We start from the raw sequence: 17,230 nt of genomic DNA, 5'->3' as shown, positions 1-17,230 counted from the left end.
ATAGTTGTTCAAACAGCCAGTCACCTCTTTCAAAGAGTTACATCTCTTCAAGGGCAATATGTGTGTTTGTTTGAAGAAATGGTTGACATTGGTTTCTTTAAAACATAGCAAACAATCTATGGTGTTCATGGATTACAAGACAAATATCAACAACAAGCTCAATCCATCTATCATCGACACCATCTTTACCATACTCATTGGGTAAAAACTACCATAGTACAACACTGTCTACAAACTCATCCATAACCCAAGGATGGGTAATCAAATCGGTCTACGGCAGTTGATAACCCTATGGTAACAAGGACTAGAAGTGCAATCTACTAAAGCAATGATGATGAGATCATTGTGTGTGTAGAGTAGCGACAAAGCTTCCCTTGTAATATCTTGAGCCTGAAAGATGGTATGGTGAATCTTAATGGATGGCCAAATTTCTCTATAGAAAAGAATCATACTTGCAAAAATAGGATCTAGAGAGAGAAATACTAAAACTAGAGAGAGAAATACTAAAAGCCTACACTTTTTGAGGTCCCCCCACTTTGTGGAGGGACTCAAAAGGCTCCCCCACTTTTTGTAGGGACTCATGAGGTTCCCCCACTTTGTGTAGAGACCCAAGAGGTCCCCCAAAAAAGTGGAGGGATTCTTGTCCAAAAGGTCCCCTATAAAAGACCCACCCTAGAGGTACCTACGGATGGTGTAGAGACCGACCCTTTGGGGTTCAGTGTCGAAGCTCACTCTTGTGTTCATGTGATTTATCTCCATTGCGTCCATGCTCCCTTACACTATCATGCTCTAGCATGCCCCTCCCCTTGCACTCATCCTCCTCCTCCTCCCTACCCTTTTACTCCCTCCTCCTCCCTCCTCCTCCTCCTCCTCCTCCCTACCCTTTTCCTCCTCCCTTGTCCTACCTCCTCGACCCTTACCCCTCAAAGTCGTCGAGGAGACTAGCTCTCCACTCCTCAATCCTGCACTCCTTCTAACCTTGCAACCCTCTCTGAACCTTAGAACTCCTAGATAGCTCTCTCAACCCTATCCCTTCCAAACCCTTGAACTCTTGTGGAGGTGAGAGCCTCCATCCATCATTGTGATCAAGCCCTCTTTCTCACCAACATGCCCATGAGATTTGCTTTCCATGCTTTAGCCTACACCTCTCATCAGAATACAACCCGAGGACTTATGCTACACTTGTGAACACCTATGACACGATTGTAGGTGGCCAACACCCTTGAAATCTAGACTTGGGATAGATAATGACAACACATGTCTCTTATAAGGGAAACCTAGCTAAAAACTAGCCGAGTTGCTAGGGTTAAACTAGATATCCACTCCTTGCAGGCCCATCCACTCCTCTATCATGCTAAGAATCTGATCTTGCATCATTCAATTGAGCAAAGAAGGGGTCTACATTTCATTTCCCATGGAGGCAAAGTTGAACCCCCCAAAAGGGGCAAGTGGGGAAACACACTACTCCAATCGAGCCCCCTTTGTAGGGCTACAAAATCATAATCGTCATCTCCAAAGTAAGAGGGTAGGCATCGGGTATCTCCAGATAGTTCCAGGGGCTGATCCTCCATAAGTCCCTAGGCAACGGCTTCCTAGGGTGAGGCCTCAAACCTTGGAAGCTGGGATGAGTCTATGACCAAACACTCACAAATCAGGACTTGAAAGGTAATTAAGTTGTGAAAAGATACATATGGTCTACAATCAATGAGCGTTAAACTTAAACCTGAAGATGCCTTCTATGATGAAGTTGTATCCTGCAGGTGGGTGGAGGCATTGAGGAGGCTGTAGCTTGAGATGAGGGGGGGCCTCTACTAACCTCTTGCCTAGAGGCATTGGATCTAGGACAGGAGGGGTAGGAAGAGGGTGGGCTCTACTGACCTCCTTGCTAGACCTTTGGATCCAAGACTAGGGGGTGAGAGGAGAAAGAAACCACTGGCCCTTCCTCAATATGAGAGGAGGAGCCGGGGTGGGTTGCGAGGGCAAGTGGTGAGAGTGATACCAATAGGAGGGCAGAGAGGGGGGGGGAAGAAGGAAGCAGGGAGGGAGGCTACAGTAGGAGATGTCTAGGCAATCTAAGGAGAAGAGGAAGAAGTCCTTCAATCAGATGGCTTTGGTGCTACTAAGTCCCTTTGATCTTGCTGGTAGGTCTTCTCCTAGGGGCCTTGACCTACTCACACTAGAGGGACCACTTGAGCCTCAGTAGAAGTCCTAATCTCCTATGCACGGGGTAGCCTGCTATTGCCTCCTTTGCCTGGTCCCCCTCGAGCTTGGGAGGTACTTGTTGTCCTTGAGGTTGAGGAGTGGCCTCCCGCTCTGTCTACCTCTACTCTCGCTGCCCATCTTGTCCATCTGTCTTAGGGCATTCTTACTAGGTTTCTTATGCTTCACTCTAGTACAAGCCCCATCGAAAGCCTCTACCTAGGGTGTCTGGGACTCCATCTAGTGACATGTCCCTTGATGCCCTTCCTCTGGGTGAGTAGTTTTCTACTCAGGGGGTAGCTGAGGGGAAACTTTGCTCTGACTTCTCCTACAATCTTTGGCCATGTGTCCCATTTTCCTACACCATAGACACTACCTTGGCAAACTTGAAATCTTGATCTATTGCCTGAACTTGCCACCATCTAGTGTCTCTAAAGGGATCTCCTCTGGAAGAGTCTCTAAGGATTCTACAATTAACTTGATCTTGGGAACCCCATCATCTGCAACCACTAGTAGTACTGTTTGATAATGGACCTATACTCCTTGGGAAACCCCAAGAATCTGAGTGTCACTGTAAAGCAAGGTACATGATGGGTTGACTCCATATCATCAATCATGAAACCATGGTACCGGTGTAGGAGGTAAACAAGATGTGGGCCCAAAAGGAGTGGGCTTAGATGGAGAAGGAAAACCTCTCTACCATAGATAGTAACCTCCTAGATGTGGTCCCCAATGCTAAGCTCGCATGATCCAATTATGAACTTGGCCCCTGGTTGGCATGAGGCCAACTATCTTGCCTACCATTGCCTTGTCTTGAAGGGATTATATGGCTTTCTTCATCTAGTGTTTGTCCTTTGGAGAGAGAAGAATCTTAAGGCTTGGGGAGTTGAGGGTGCTGCCATGTGAGCCCATACAGCCAGTTCAATGGTCACCACCAAGATTCATTCTCTAGAAGACCAAGCACAACTACTGCTCTGCGACGACAAGAAGGGAGGAAAAGGAAAATAGGAAGGGTTGGGAGAGGATTTGTGCCCTCTCAAAGGACCCCCAAAATCTAACAAAAGGGGCTAGCAAAAAGGAAAAGCTTCGACAAGGGAATGAGGAGAAAGGCCCTCTGATACCTCTGCCAAGAACCCTCGAACAAAAAGCCAAAAAACACTCCTCGAGTGTCTTGAACTACGAGCTTCCTATGGAGAATCGAAGCACCTGAAAAGGATAGCTTGAGAGGGAGGCCTTGGGCAAGGCGGCTTCCACTTGCCAGCAGCAACCATAGGAGGGGCTACTCGCCTAAAGGTTTTTCACTAAAGGTGGATTGGCCTAGAGAAGAGATGTGCCCTCTAAGGGTGGCGTGGGGTGGGTAGCACATGGTCGCACCCAAGTCCACCAAGCTCGATTGGATCTCAAGCTAGCTGTGGGCTACCTCGCTACCACAATGGCAAGGACTAAATTTTAATTTTATTGATGTATCCACGCCCCTTTCTTAGTTCCCTATCAACATCTACATAAGCTCCATATCCTCTGATGCCACTAGTCCAAGCATGCATCTAAGTGTGGTCATCTTCACAATCGGAGAGAATATCTCATCAAAGTCCACACCCTTCTCTTGCTTGAACCCTTTAGTGACCAAACGGGCCTTGTACGCCTATCAGTGCATCTAATAAGGATCGCAATGCATCCAAATGGCCTATAAATCATCCATGGCAACCCAATGCACACCACGAATGATTGCACATGGCTCAAACTGCAACCAAAGTGATATGCATAAGGTATGCTCAAGAAATCATGGTCCCACAGAAAAGACCGCTAATGAAAATAGAACCTGAGATGCCTCAAAACATGGGCGCCATTGCATAATCGAACTCAGCAAGAAAATCTGCAAATATCTCTCTTCTGTCGGAACTCCAAAATCCCGACCGATGAGTGAGAAATGGGAGTCAACACTTATCCACTGCCATGTGGCATAAATCTAAGGTTTCAAAACCTTAGAATGAAAAATGCATAACAGAGAGATGAAATCGAATACATAGAGATCTATAACTCTGAAAACACTCCACTGAATCGTGCAAGAACTAACAGGTAGGGGTTTTTAGGCATCCGAAACACAATGGGATAGACGGTTTTGGAAACCGTGGTCTCAATCACTGGGTCCAACACACAGACTGAAAAACATTTTTGAAAACATAACTGTTTGTAAACTCCATTGGAGTGCGAATGATGAGCAACATAGAAGTTTTAGGACCGCCTGAGTCCACCGGAACTGACAGATCTACAAATGGTTGCTCCAAACTTGAGTTCCAACACTCGGGCAGAAAAATGTAGGAACTGACACAATGAGTCAGAAATCCAACGAAATGATCCCAAATTCAAGAATAAAGGTGTTTTTAAGCTCCTTAAGTGAAGTGGACACCAAAAGCAAGCAATAGTTGCCTCTACAAGTCAATACGGAGTCTCTGTCATCGAACGGAATAGGGAAAAGCTCAAAAAACGACTTTTTCTTTAAAAACACTTAATAGGCTCTCAAAACCACTTCGCAAAACCAAAGTGACTTTTCCAAAGGTTCCTCCAAGGTCTCTGCACACTCGGATGCAAGTAAAGTCACCCACAAAGCTTCCCACATAGCTTCTCCTTCCTCCCACAAAGCTGTTGAGCTTCCAGGCATTCACACACGCTCAGCTAGATCACCCGGGCTCTGATACTAGTTGAGAGTACTCTCAACGGAAGCAAGAACGGAAGAGGGATAGAGAGAAACAGAGAGCCACACAAGTTTTGGTGGGTGCAGAACCACCCTAATTACTTTTTCATTCATTTATATATATGTGTTTGAGTATTGTACATAACCGGGGTAAAGGCACAATGACCTTTAACCCCCACAATGTCATGGCATTCAATAGAGAAAATGCATCAAGCTAAATTAGTGGTTTGGATACAAAGTTGGATTGAATGATTTTGATGTGTAGAATGGCCAAAATTACATGCTTGGCACATAGAGTATGATATACTGATAATTTTTCCTTTTTATACCATAGTAAATTTTCTTATGAATTAAAAGCCATGATGTGGCAGTGTGTGTCTTGTTACAAAATTGTGCATGTGTGGCACTATGTGCTTAGGTGGTATTGTTGATTGTGCATGCTAATGTGGCACTATTAATGTGGCTTGATGATGTGGCATCTAGGTCAAGTGATGACATGGCTCTATGCTACCACATAGCTTCTCAACAAGCCTATCTAAAAGTAACCCTATCCAACTAACCTAATCTACCATGTGTCAACTTGGCAACAAACTATGCTTTGTGAAGAAAGCTTTAGAGAAGGGAAATGGACTACATGAGATATGGCAAGGATGCATATCTCTTATGAGCTCATTGTTTTCCTATCAAACTCATTGCTACTTTTGCTACTTATTAAATGCATTGTTGCTTTTGCTTGTGTTTGTAGCTCTATGGTCTGTCAGTTGGTCATTTGTTGATTTATTGGCTATCTTGGCTTTTTGCCTCTATCTTTGTTCATTGTAGTTTACTCTGGGTAGTGCTTGTTCTTGTCTCTTGAATTCTTGAGGTCCAACTTGGCAAATCAAAGCTTAGAGTTGAGTTGCTCAAAGCATGGGCTAACTTAAGAAAAATTTGCAGTTGTAGCAAAGATGGTAGAGCAAAGAAAGTCAGGCGATCTTTTTATACTTCCATCAATGATCAAAGTTATTATAGAATTGATAAAAGTATGCCATGACCTCTACAATAAGAGCAGTGAGTAGCACAAGTTTCAACTAAAGAGAGAAAAGAGCATTCTAGAGCACTAGAGAAGAGTAGCAAACAAGAGAAGGTTTAGCTAAGGAGATCGTGTATTTCATGCATCCCTACAATTTTTTAACATTCATGAAGTGCGAAACCTCAACTCTTAGATCACATGATTTGAATCTTTTCCATGCATAACAATCATAGAAGGTAAACAAAATACAATCAAGGCGATGCTTAAAAAATTTGAGATTAAACATTATCAGAAATCAATAAAGTGTTTATAGTTATTCTTTAAATAACAATAGTAAAAAATTACCTAAATTGTTTACAGTTATTCTTGAACAAACAATAGCTTGGGAAAAGTTCAAATCTATTGATATAAAAAAATAGCAAGTAATAGCTGAAAGAGTAATTACTCATTAAAAAATTCCATATATTGATCCTAAAAACTGATTACAAACTATTTCAAGTATATTGGTATCAAAAATACCAAGCAATAGCTGAGAGAGTAGTCTCTCAAAGTTTTTATATATTGATCTCAAAAATTGATTACAAAACGTCTTTTCTTCCCCGAGCATAAGTAAGCAAAACACCACAATTCCATTTCTTCAAAGCAAATGCACTTTGCTATCACTTACTAGCGTTCACTTTTGGTAGCATTTGAAAGTGCTTTCTAGAGTGTAAAGAGAATAACTAAACCAATCGCAAATATCAACTTGATTTGTAAGCCAAAATTATTTGTCATGTGTTCGAAAAAGAGTTCCCATAGCACACACATCAAAGACGATGAAGCATAGTAGAGAGACCAACACTAATAAAGGGCACTAGCTTATCTTATATTGCAAAAACATAGAGTTAGCATACTAGCAGAATTATGATTATCAACAACTAGTATGTAATCATTCACAATAGACCAAGCACATTCTCCAGGGGCTTCAAGCTATTTCATCATCCAATGAGCACCAGGTCGATCAGTCCTATTTCAATCATTTTAGCTATTTGGGGTGGAAGTTAACAACATGTCCTTGATGATCAAGTGAGCATGTTCCTTCTTTTTTACACACTAGCAGTGTAGCTTCTTGAGTACATTAAAAGAAAGGATTTATCAAATGTAAGCACTCTATCTATATTTGCTCCATGAAGAAGCACACTTATTTGTCTCCCATCAGGTTGTGTGATCCGGGCATTCCAAAGGATCTCTTAATTCTCCAAAAACATACGTCATTAATTGAGAGTTGAACACCATAGGAAAGCAGAACAAATAGCATTGGAAAAGTCTTCAAATTGAAGACATAAGAATATTCTAATAGCATCTCTTCAAACTTTGAAGACCAAATGGTTTGCAATAATAGCAAAAGAAATCCCAAAAGAATTCATCATGATTACTCTAAAAAGACTCACCTTCTTTCCATAACCTTGATTTGAGACTTATCTTCTGATGCATCAATGAGCTGAGCTTCTATATCAATTGTAGGAATAGGAGTCAAAATTGTACCATCAAGAATTTACAATGTATTTCTCATTTGTTTCCACACACAGATGTTGTCTTCAACATATGTGGCTAAATTATTCTCATGATACTCATCAACAATGTGATAGTATTTGGCACGTTGCTTGCATACAAATTAGAGCTACAACGGACAAAGGATACCACAAAGTCAAAGAAAAGAAAGATCTAAAGTACTTGCAACTGAGCAAAGAGCAAAGGTAATTATGGATGCCCTATGAGTAATCATAGGTCCATCAACAATTGTCAGCTGCTCGAGTAGGCCACTAGCAGTCTTTGAAACAACATCAATGCTTACAATAGCAAAGCCAATTCTCACAAGCTCAATCAAAGGTTTTCCTCTGCTCAAAGGTGAAGAGAATGTCCAACAAAAATTGTCTAATGCTTTTCTCATGGAGCAAACAAATGTTGCGTGGGAATGATTCACATTTTATTGTTATTGTTGTGGCATTAACATGTAAGGTTGCACCATCATCCTGATTCTTAGACTTGTCAATAGTCCATTTTACTCGTATTCGTACATATGCATTAACCTCAACTATATCTGAGGACCTTGCTATAAAATCTCAACGACCACAAGCATAACATCTTGCTCAGCAAATTAATTAATCAGATTAGCCTTTAAAGAACTTGGCCAAGGTCCTCTTAGTGCACAATATGTGCCATATCTAACTAGAACCTTTCCTTTGAAAGCAAACCTAAGGGAGTTCTCAAAAAGGTGTTTAATTCTTTGGACTGGCAAGGCATCAATGTTTCCCCCCACCTCATTTGATGTAACAAATGCTATCTTCATAGATCGTTCATAGACTTCAAGTCAAATTCAAACAATTGCAAATCCTACTAGATTCTTGTTAGCTTTTGCAAAGATGCAATTTTCTTAAAGGAGTCTACTCACAGCATAGCAAATCTTAAATTGATACAAAGAAAACTGAAGCCATGAGCAAACAAAACCTATTCGCTAACCTTCTCTATGTTTAGCAATCCTCTCTTTGTAAGCTATAGCAATCCTTAGTGCTCTTTTAATATAAAGTAATGGGTACTTCTTTCAAAACTAGTCCATTTCAAAGATGTTTTGTTAGGTGTCACTGGAGAGCTAGATGCTATCTGGGGAATGGAGACAATTTTATCAGAATCAAACCCCTCAAAACTGCCCAAAGTGATTGTAGAAAATATCTTAGCTTCTATTTTTTCCAGATCTAGACAATCAATTATGTTTTGAGCACATAATTTGTTTCAAGTTTTGCATATTTTGAATCAATAGTTTGATTCCACACCCAGTGATTGTTGGACTTCTTTCTCATTTATCTTCATACTACACAAGTATAATCAATATTATATAGAAGACCTTTGGTGTTTAATGCATAAATCAATTTATTTGGAAAATTGAATTGTACTTATTACCTTGATAAGATTTATTTGAGAGCTTAGATTTAAAGCCATTTTAAAAACTTGATCCACTAAGTGATTTTGTTTTATCTAATATTGCCATGCTAATGATTAGTTTAGCCTCATAAATGAAAAAACAAACATACAAGAACTTTTAAGTCTACATGATAGGTTCCTACTCACATAGCTAAAATTTTTCCATGAAATAGATTCAAATTAGATGTATTCTTTACTATAAATCACATCCATAGGTTGGATCTCCTCATCACATATGTTTAAATGTTGTTCTAGAAGGAAGCAGTGATGCTTTTGCTACTCCTTATGGATAGTATTGGAAACAAATTCTCTTTGAAAAACTACTACAAAACACACAAGCTGAGAAATGAAGCTCACCACAGCAACCAAAGCAATCACTAAATGCAACTGAAACAACCACCAAATGAGATAGCTACTACACTTGTACACAAACTTGTCAGAGCTACTTACACTTGCATGTAAGCATGAAGATCAGTAGCAGCCAAAGAAATCACTAAACATCAAAGCTGCTTGCAATTTCATAGAAACTCGATAGAGTTGCTTACACTTGTATGCAGACTTCACAAAAACAAATGTATGCCATGAGAATAAGCATACATTCGCAAGTCAAAGAACTACAGAGAGGATATCACCAAAACAACTTAAAGTACTTGAAATAGAAAGAAATCAAACCTGGCAGCACAACATCAAACTCCAAGAAAGATTTTTTCCAAAGGAAATACACTATTATTTCCCTTACTTTTTTCAAAGCACATGAATAAGTCCTGCCACCATCACTTTTATTGAAGAGGGGAGTTTGTATACCTGCCACCATCCAACATGAAAAACATGGTAAGCACTAGCTTAAACCTTAGTTGGGAAGACAAGTGTCATAAACCCCCTCCCTTTTTATCGGGGTCAAAATAAAAATTAAAACTTAACCACAAACTTATCAAGCTTGATGTAAACTTATGAGTGAAAAGTTGATTGGATAATAGTGAGATTAGGGGAAGAGTGTAGGACAAAGGGAATTGTCTTGGGATCATTATGGAGGCAATTGATAAAGAGAAGGTACAATGAAAAAAAGGGAGGTAATGAAGTAGGTATGAAAGGATATGGAAAATTATGAGAAGAAAAAAATCTAAAAGAAGGGGTGGAAGAGAAAAAATAAAATTAAGCGTTATAACTAAATTTAATTAATAAAAAAGCTTAACAAGGGATAGAAAATAGAGCACAAAATTAGAAAAAATTTAAGACCATGGAGGGTAGGGAGGGTGAAATATTAAACATTAGAAAAGTTAGAGTCATTAATTTAGAAAGGTTAGAAGGGGTAGTGATAAATGGAGATTAAAAAATAGACATGAAGTGTTAGTGAGGGGAGGGATAAATTGAGAATAGAGTTAAACTATAGCAAATTTGAGTAAATTTGAGAATTGAGGGGGGGGGGGGTTTACAGGAAAATTATAGTATTAGGAACATAGAAGGTGTGTAGATTAAAAGAGAGAACTAGAGTTAATAAATAAAGAGATAAGGAGGGTTAGAGGGGATGGTAGAAATAAAGGTAAAGGGGAAGAAAAAAATAAATAGCATTAAGAAATGAAAAAAAGGGGAGGGGGGTGGGGGGAAATTAGATGTAAGAGAACCTAAGAATCCAAGGTGAAGGTGAGGCAGTGGGTAGCAAATGTGAATGGATGAGATGGTGGAGTTTTGTGCGAGGGGTAACCAGAGAGAGACGCGGCAAACGAGAGTCTTTGGATAGCACGGGCAAAGCTTCATATACAAAGAGCTAGCAGAGCTTTGTACAATGATGGTTGCAAAAAACCGCAGATAGTGGCATTGCAGTAGAGCGTAGCTCAGGGTGACCTAGAGGAGGATTACATAGTTAGAAAGGGACGAGGACATCACCAGTGAGCTTTACGGGATGAGAGGTTGGGTGGGAGAGTTTAAAAGGGATGTGGGAGGATATTCAGGACAGGGATAGTCAAGGGGGGTAGTTACGAGGTCTAGGTAGTTAGAGGGTTTAGTTAGGGTGAAATTAAAGGATTAGTTAGGGAGTCATTAGGGCACAATTGGGGAACAATTGGGGAGTACTTAGGGAGAGTAGTTAGGGAGAGATTAGAAGGGCACACAGAGAGAGAGAGAGAGAGAGAGAGAGAGAGAGGGGGGGGGGTTGGGTCAAAGCGTCCATTGAAGATCAAGATTATCCATGGAGCAATAGAAGGCTGTTATGAAAAACTTGTAACGAGGCTCATAAATAGTGAAGTTAGTCTGGGTTAGCTAGTTTAGACTAGGGTTGTTTGGGCCTATATAATTCACCTTATTCCCATTGTATCTCACATTTTGATGTTGACACTCCTACTCTAATTATAGCTCCTTCCTGCTTCCTAGCTCCATCTACTCCCTACCTCAATATTATCAAACTAAAGCCTCTCTCTCTCTCTCTCTCTCTCTCTCTCTCTCTCTCTCTCTCTCTCTCTCTCTCTCTCCCTCCGTCCCTCCCTCCCTCCCTCCCTCCCTCCCTCCCTCCCTCTCTCTCTCTCTCTCTCTCTCTCTCTCTCTCTCTCTCTCTTTCTCTCTCTCCCCCTCCCTCTCCTCTCTCTCTCTCTCTCTCTCTCTCTCTCTCTCTCTCTCTCTCTCTCTCTCTCTCTCTCTCTCTCTCTCTCTCTCTCTCTATTGCCTTCGAACCCCTAATAACCGACACCCATGCTACCATTTGCACCTACATCTTCCTTTTCATCCTTTTACAATTCAACAACCACCATAGTCTCAATAGTAGTCAACAATGATGAAATGATACACATAGCAAAAATAGATGTCATTCAAAAATTAGCATAAACACATCATAGGGGTCAACCAAACAACTAGAAGATTCGAACAATAAAAGCCTTTACCTTTTTTGTTGATACTTGTTAGATGTTAACCCATTAATAGTCTAGATCGTCGCTTGAAATATGGAACTAGGGAAACACCACTACCTGTCATTACTCGCCATAATCCACTATACTATAATAGAAGGATATCTAGATGGAGACAGTGTAGCACATGGCAAGCCAAATGCATTGCCACCTAAGAAAAACCCTTTCAAGGCATAAAATCACCAAGGAAAAGGGAGAGGCATCATAGTCTTTAATATAGATAAGGAGATAAATTCTAGCCCAATTGACAACTTCCAATGGATAATGGTGATGTACTCTTATGCTCGATTTGTCAAATAGTATTTTATGTATCTCCTAAATCTTATACCATATCCTATGGGCATACGGTTCACTTTCTTTGTTTGACGCAAACCTTTCGAGCAAGTTGGATGTGCCACTTTATCGTTGTGAATTTCCATCATCAGTGTATATAGTTTTGGGACTCGGTTATCTATTTCTAGGTTAGCTCATGAAAACTAAACGTCATCCAACCTTTGAATATATACATTTATATAATTTTTAGTGTTCTTAATATTTAATTGTCTACATAATGTGATTTGCATTAAATGTAATTGTGCATTGAAGCAACCCATTAAAGTAGACATGTAGACATTAGAGTATTCCATTAATACAAACATGTAAACATTAAACCAATTCTTACATAATGAATGGAACACACATCCTTAATAATTGAACCTCTCAAGATATTACTAACACCTTCCATGACAACCATTTGATCAACCCCAAACCATTTTTACAACTCAAACATTGATCTAGTGCACATCATCACTAGAGCAACCCTTGTACGTTAAAAAAAATAAAAAAGAAACCCTTATGCCTTGAAAACATTAACATTGGATTTTTGCTTGACTCTTCAAACTACTCTTTGCAAGTCACAAGGTTGGCTCTAGCAATAATGTGTATAAATTCTTTGGAATTTAACAATATTTTTTTAAAAGAGAAGTATTTTCTAAAGTCTCAACTTTCAAGACAAACGAGCCAAAAAAAACCAAAAGTGAATTCAACTTTCAAAATATCAATCTCATATGTCAAAAGTGTCCAAAAATTCACTTGGATTTAAAAAATAATCAAGAATCTTACCATCAAAGTTCATTATCATCTTGCTCACCAACACTATGATTTTGAAAGCCAATAAGTCCTTTCTCATGGTCCTCATCAATGTTGACACCTTCTACCTCTTCCTCGTGCTCAGTTATTTAGATTGTTTTCATAGTTTCAATGATGGGAGGAACCTCCTTGTAAGGGGTGGAATAAAAAACAACATATAAGCGTTCTCCTCGTATCCCTTATTTCCTAAGCTAGCTAGCATTCTATGATGGCAACAAATATATACAAGCATCCTAATGTGATCTTCTAGAAGTCTATCATCTCAAAGTATTGTGGATGTACTTGTAGTGTCTTAAATTCATTTCAACACATGAGTTGGAGCATGGTTGTGCTAAAATACTCATGGGAAGTGGATGTAGGAGTTCACAACTAGCACCGTTCATCATCCACAATTTCCATGCATGGGTAGTTTTGGCTAGTTCTTGTACATTGGTAAATGCAAATAAAACCTCCTTGCATATATACTTAGCTATCTCATTATAATACTTAGTAAATATCACATCCTATGGATAATAGGCTAGAACCACCTAATGGAATTCAATGTTGACTTTAGGAACCTCTTCAAGATTAATCTTTCACCACTCTAGATCAAGGAGGTACCCAAAACTATGATTGCATCGCTGGATTTCTAGTAATGATTGATTGCTCTATGATCTAGAACTGCATCCAAGCATTTGCAATGGTTGGGGCCTTTGAGTCCAAAGCTCCCAGATCCTAGTGTAATAAAAACTACCATTGCTATCCTTATGGCATCCTCAAAAGCTTCCCATAATGCTAGCAATGTTGTCTTTTCTTTCATGTCATTGTATTAATCTCTAATCACTTTTTTCCTACCTCAAACATCCATCTTTGAAATCTTATGTAATGGAATGTAATCAAAAAATTCATATTTTTGCATCAATGATTTTAATGTGCAAAAGTTCATGCAAAATCTTGTTGTTATAGGCAATGATAACATTATGGACCCAACCCTTCAATTGTATATTGTCTTAAGTCATTGACATGATCGTACAATCTCAACAATTTCATGAACACCATGAACAATCTCCTTGAACCATGGCACATGGTTGTACCAATCTTTCAACACCAAATTCAAGGTATGAGTGTGGTAGGCTAATGCATATAAATGTCAAAATTTTTGTTGTAATAGTCTACTGGCCTTTTAATAACTCTTTGCATTGTCTAGGTAATCCAAAGGAGAAGGAAAGCCTAGATTGGCACCTCACCCCCAACATCTAGTAGACCGGCACCTCACCTCACCCCCAACATCTAAAGGGAGGCAAGCTTGTGTTACTCTATAATGCCAAACTTTTCCCAAAGAAGCCCAATCTAAAACTAGGTTGGAACATGCCTTTCAAGTTGATGGGAGTGTTCTCAAGTGGTACACTAAGACTAGTTAGCTTATAGGTCAACTTGATCATTGAGCTCTTCAATGAAGTAAGATGAAGCCATTCCATGTAGTTGCCTTACACATCGCACCATCATGGCTACCCAATGGTGTACAAAATCCACACTAGTGAGACTCTAAGTTTGAAATTGCAAGAACGATCAATCATAACATAGATCACTCAACATCACAACATTGAGAAATCATAACACATATCACTCAATGAAACACTATAATTTAGTAGTCTCATAAATCTATAAATAAAACAATCCACAACCACATTCTCCTATTGCACATATAGTTCTATAGCTACACAATTCTTTGTTGTTTTTACCACTCTCATGTGCTCCTTCTCTACATGAGTCTAGTACCCCCTTAAGCTATTTGCCATGGCCTTTTTTGATAGAGTATATCAGCTTGAAGAAGAGCACTGGGAATGTGTCAAGGGCCTTTGTGCCCAAAATAGTTGTAGTAGAATCTAGGCACACCATAGATTGGGCAATTCCCTTTTCTCTAACTTCTTGACATGGCTTTGAGGCTTTGGGAAAACTCATTGTAAGCTTGGTGCATCCTCCAACACAAGATATTGGAACAATAGATGCATTGGCCACTTGCCCCTATTCCCTCTACATCAACCTAGCCTTTAGTGTCCAAGCCATGAATTCCTAAGAGGATGTAGAGGCATAAAAAGTTAGCAAGCCAGTTATAGAGAAATAGTTACAGTAGGAGTAGATTCCATAACCCCAATTTAATAGGCGGAACACTTGGGAACATCGTCTTGTGAAAGGGGTCTTCACTTTAGTGAAGACCCCCTAGCTGCCACTCAAACAAGTCAATATCCTAGAACCACCCCCATAGTAACAAGCGTAACAAGACAAGCAGAGCTGATATGTCTAAATGAGCTTCCATCTTATGTATCACCTGATGTCCTTTCTGATGATGGTCTATATGGATTCTACTTTTCATTAGAGAGCTTAACAAGGGATCAGGTACAGGACATCTAAAATAATCTCTGTCATATGACAAGTGATTAGCTATAGGATACCTAAAATGAACTTTCTCACAAGTCGATTGCATATAGCAACAGTAGTCACCCATAGTGCACAGCATTAGATGCCCCTTTAGATCGCCTAGTCCAACAAGGTCAAAAACTAGAATTGGGAAGCAAAGATCAAGCATTGAGTGACTAAGCTAATGAAATAACTACACAACCTATAGAACGGATCTTTTCGGATGGACATATGAGATTCCAAGTACGATTGGGGTCAAACAAGGATGCCCTTTATCACCCACCTTGTTTGGCCTTTATATTGATGAGCTTGAGACAGTCATGCAGATGTTAGGGGGGACGAGATGCTCTCTTGTTGGCACATTGATTTAGATATTCTCTATGTAGATGATGTGGTATTCTATCATCCTCAGTAGAGGGGATACAGAGACATCTCGATGCACTACAGTCTTTCTGTGAGTCGCATGACTTTAAAGCTTGGTAAAACCAAGGTTATGGTCTTCAACACATCTTGGGTCGCGATGCATTGGGAGAGACTTACTTTGACCGGTCATGGGTAGAGATTGTTTCAATATATACATACTTAGGGGTTATCTTTTCTGGACTTATTTTCACCATGAGACCGGTGATGCAAGCTTGGTTGAGTAGAGGGTATGCCTCGTTAGCGAGGTTGGAGAGGCAATGCTTCTGTTCACATTTTCAGGACCCTCGGACCAAATGTCTTCTATTTGACTCCTTGGTTCGACCACCAGGGATGTATGGCAGCCCTTGTTGGGGGCCAGACCTGTCAGTTACGGAATGGGCTCACGTGGAACGGCTACAGGTTCTTATGCTATCACGGATAATTCAGAGTAAGCCATCAGTACCTCACCGGATCATTCAAGTTGAGTTTGGGTCTTCACCATTGCAGCATGATGCAGCTTCCCAGGTTATTACCTACTTATATCGAGTCAAGGCATATGGAGATCGTACCTTTGGTTGCAGCAGACTACTCTGGTTAGCACTATCCTCCTCCATGGCATTATTAGCGCGGCAGGTGACTAGAGATGCTGGTATGTGCACATAGTGAGATGGTTTGAGCGACTGGGGATACATATGGATAGACTTCTTCCTTTCTTGTACATCATTGATGTGCCATTCTCTCCACCGCAATATCATGAGGTCAACCAGGTCATATGTGAGGATCTTCTATACCTACACGCATTTCGGACTTGGTTGGAACTAGCTGAGCTCCCTACGAAGCTTAGCTTCTACAGAGATCATTGCCTACATATCTCGGATGAGGGGTTTATTGACCCACCACGGTATACACAGGTTCATTTATCCCATTCATTGAGGATCTCCATTGGGCAGCTTCAGGTCTCTTCACATAGGCTCCACATTGAGAGTGGCCGAGCAGAGGGTCTACCCAGGGAGGGGCGCCTTTGTTCTCTGTGTAGCCTACAGGAGGTTGAGTCGGAGGAACATTCGATCTTCAGATGCCCCGTTTACTCTGAGATCAGGAGGTGATTATAATTGTCTATTTAGAGATAGCTCCGGGGTGTTATCCCGATTACTATATGTCTTCCGAAGACTTTAATAAACTCTCTCTCTCTCTCTCTCTCTCTCTCTCTCGTGCATGTGCATTCGCTCTCCCCCGCACATCAACTATCGATCTACTCCATAAAATTTAGAAAGGTAGAGTTGTCGAGTACATCATGTGCTCCCTTGTTTTGAAAGCTAAAATTAGATTGTGAGATTTTATTTCATCCATGCATACTGGAAAACTAAAACATGGGCTTTCTTTCAAATAAATTTTGGGATGTTACATGACCTTTGCAGGACGACATTCATCTTCTTTCCTAGGCTTTGAAACCCACTGCCTTGCATGAAGAGGATATAAGGTCTCGACCACGCGATGTAAAAAATCCGTTGAATTGAGAATGGGTATCATGGTCACGCCATAAGAGTG

This window comes from Dipteris shenzhenensis, chromosome 6 (assembly GCF_047967505.1).
Source record: "Dipteris shenzhenensis isolate YYH24624 ecotype China chromosome 6, Dip_SZ_1.0, whole genome shotgun sequence".
NCBI lineage: Eukaryota > Viridiplantae > Streptophyta > Polypodiopsida > Gleicheniales > Dipteridaceae > Dipteris > Dipteris shenzhenensis.
Note: the sequence above shows the minus strand (reverse complement) of the source record.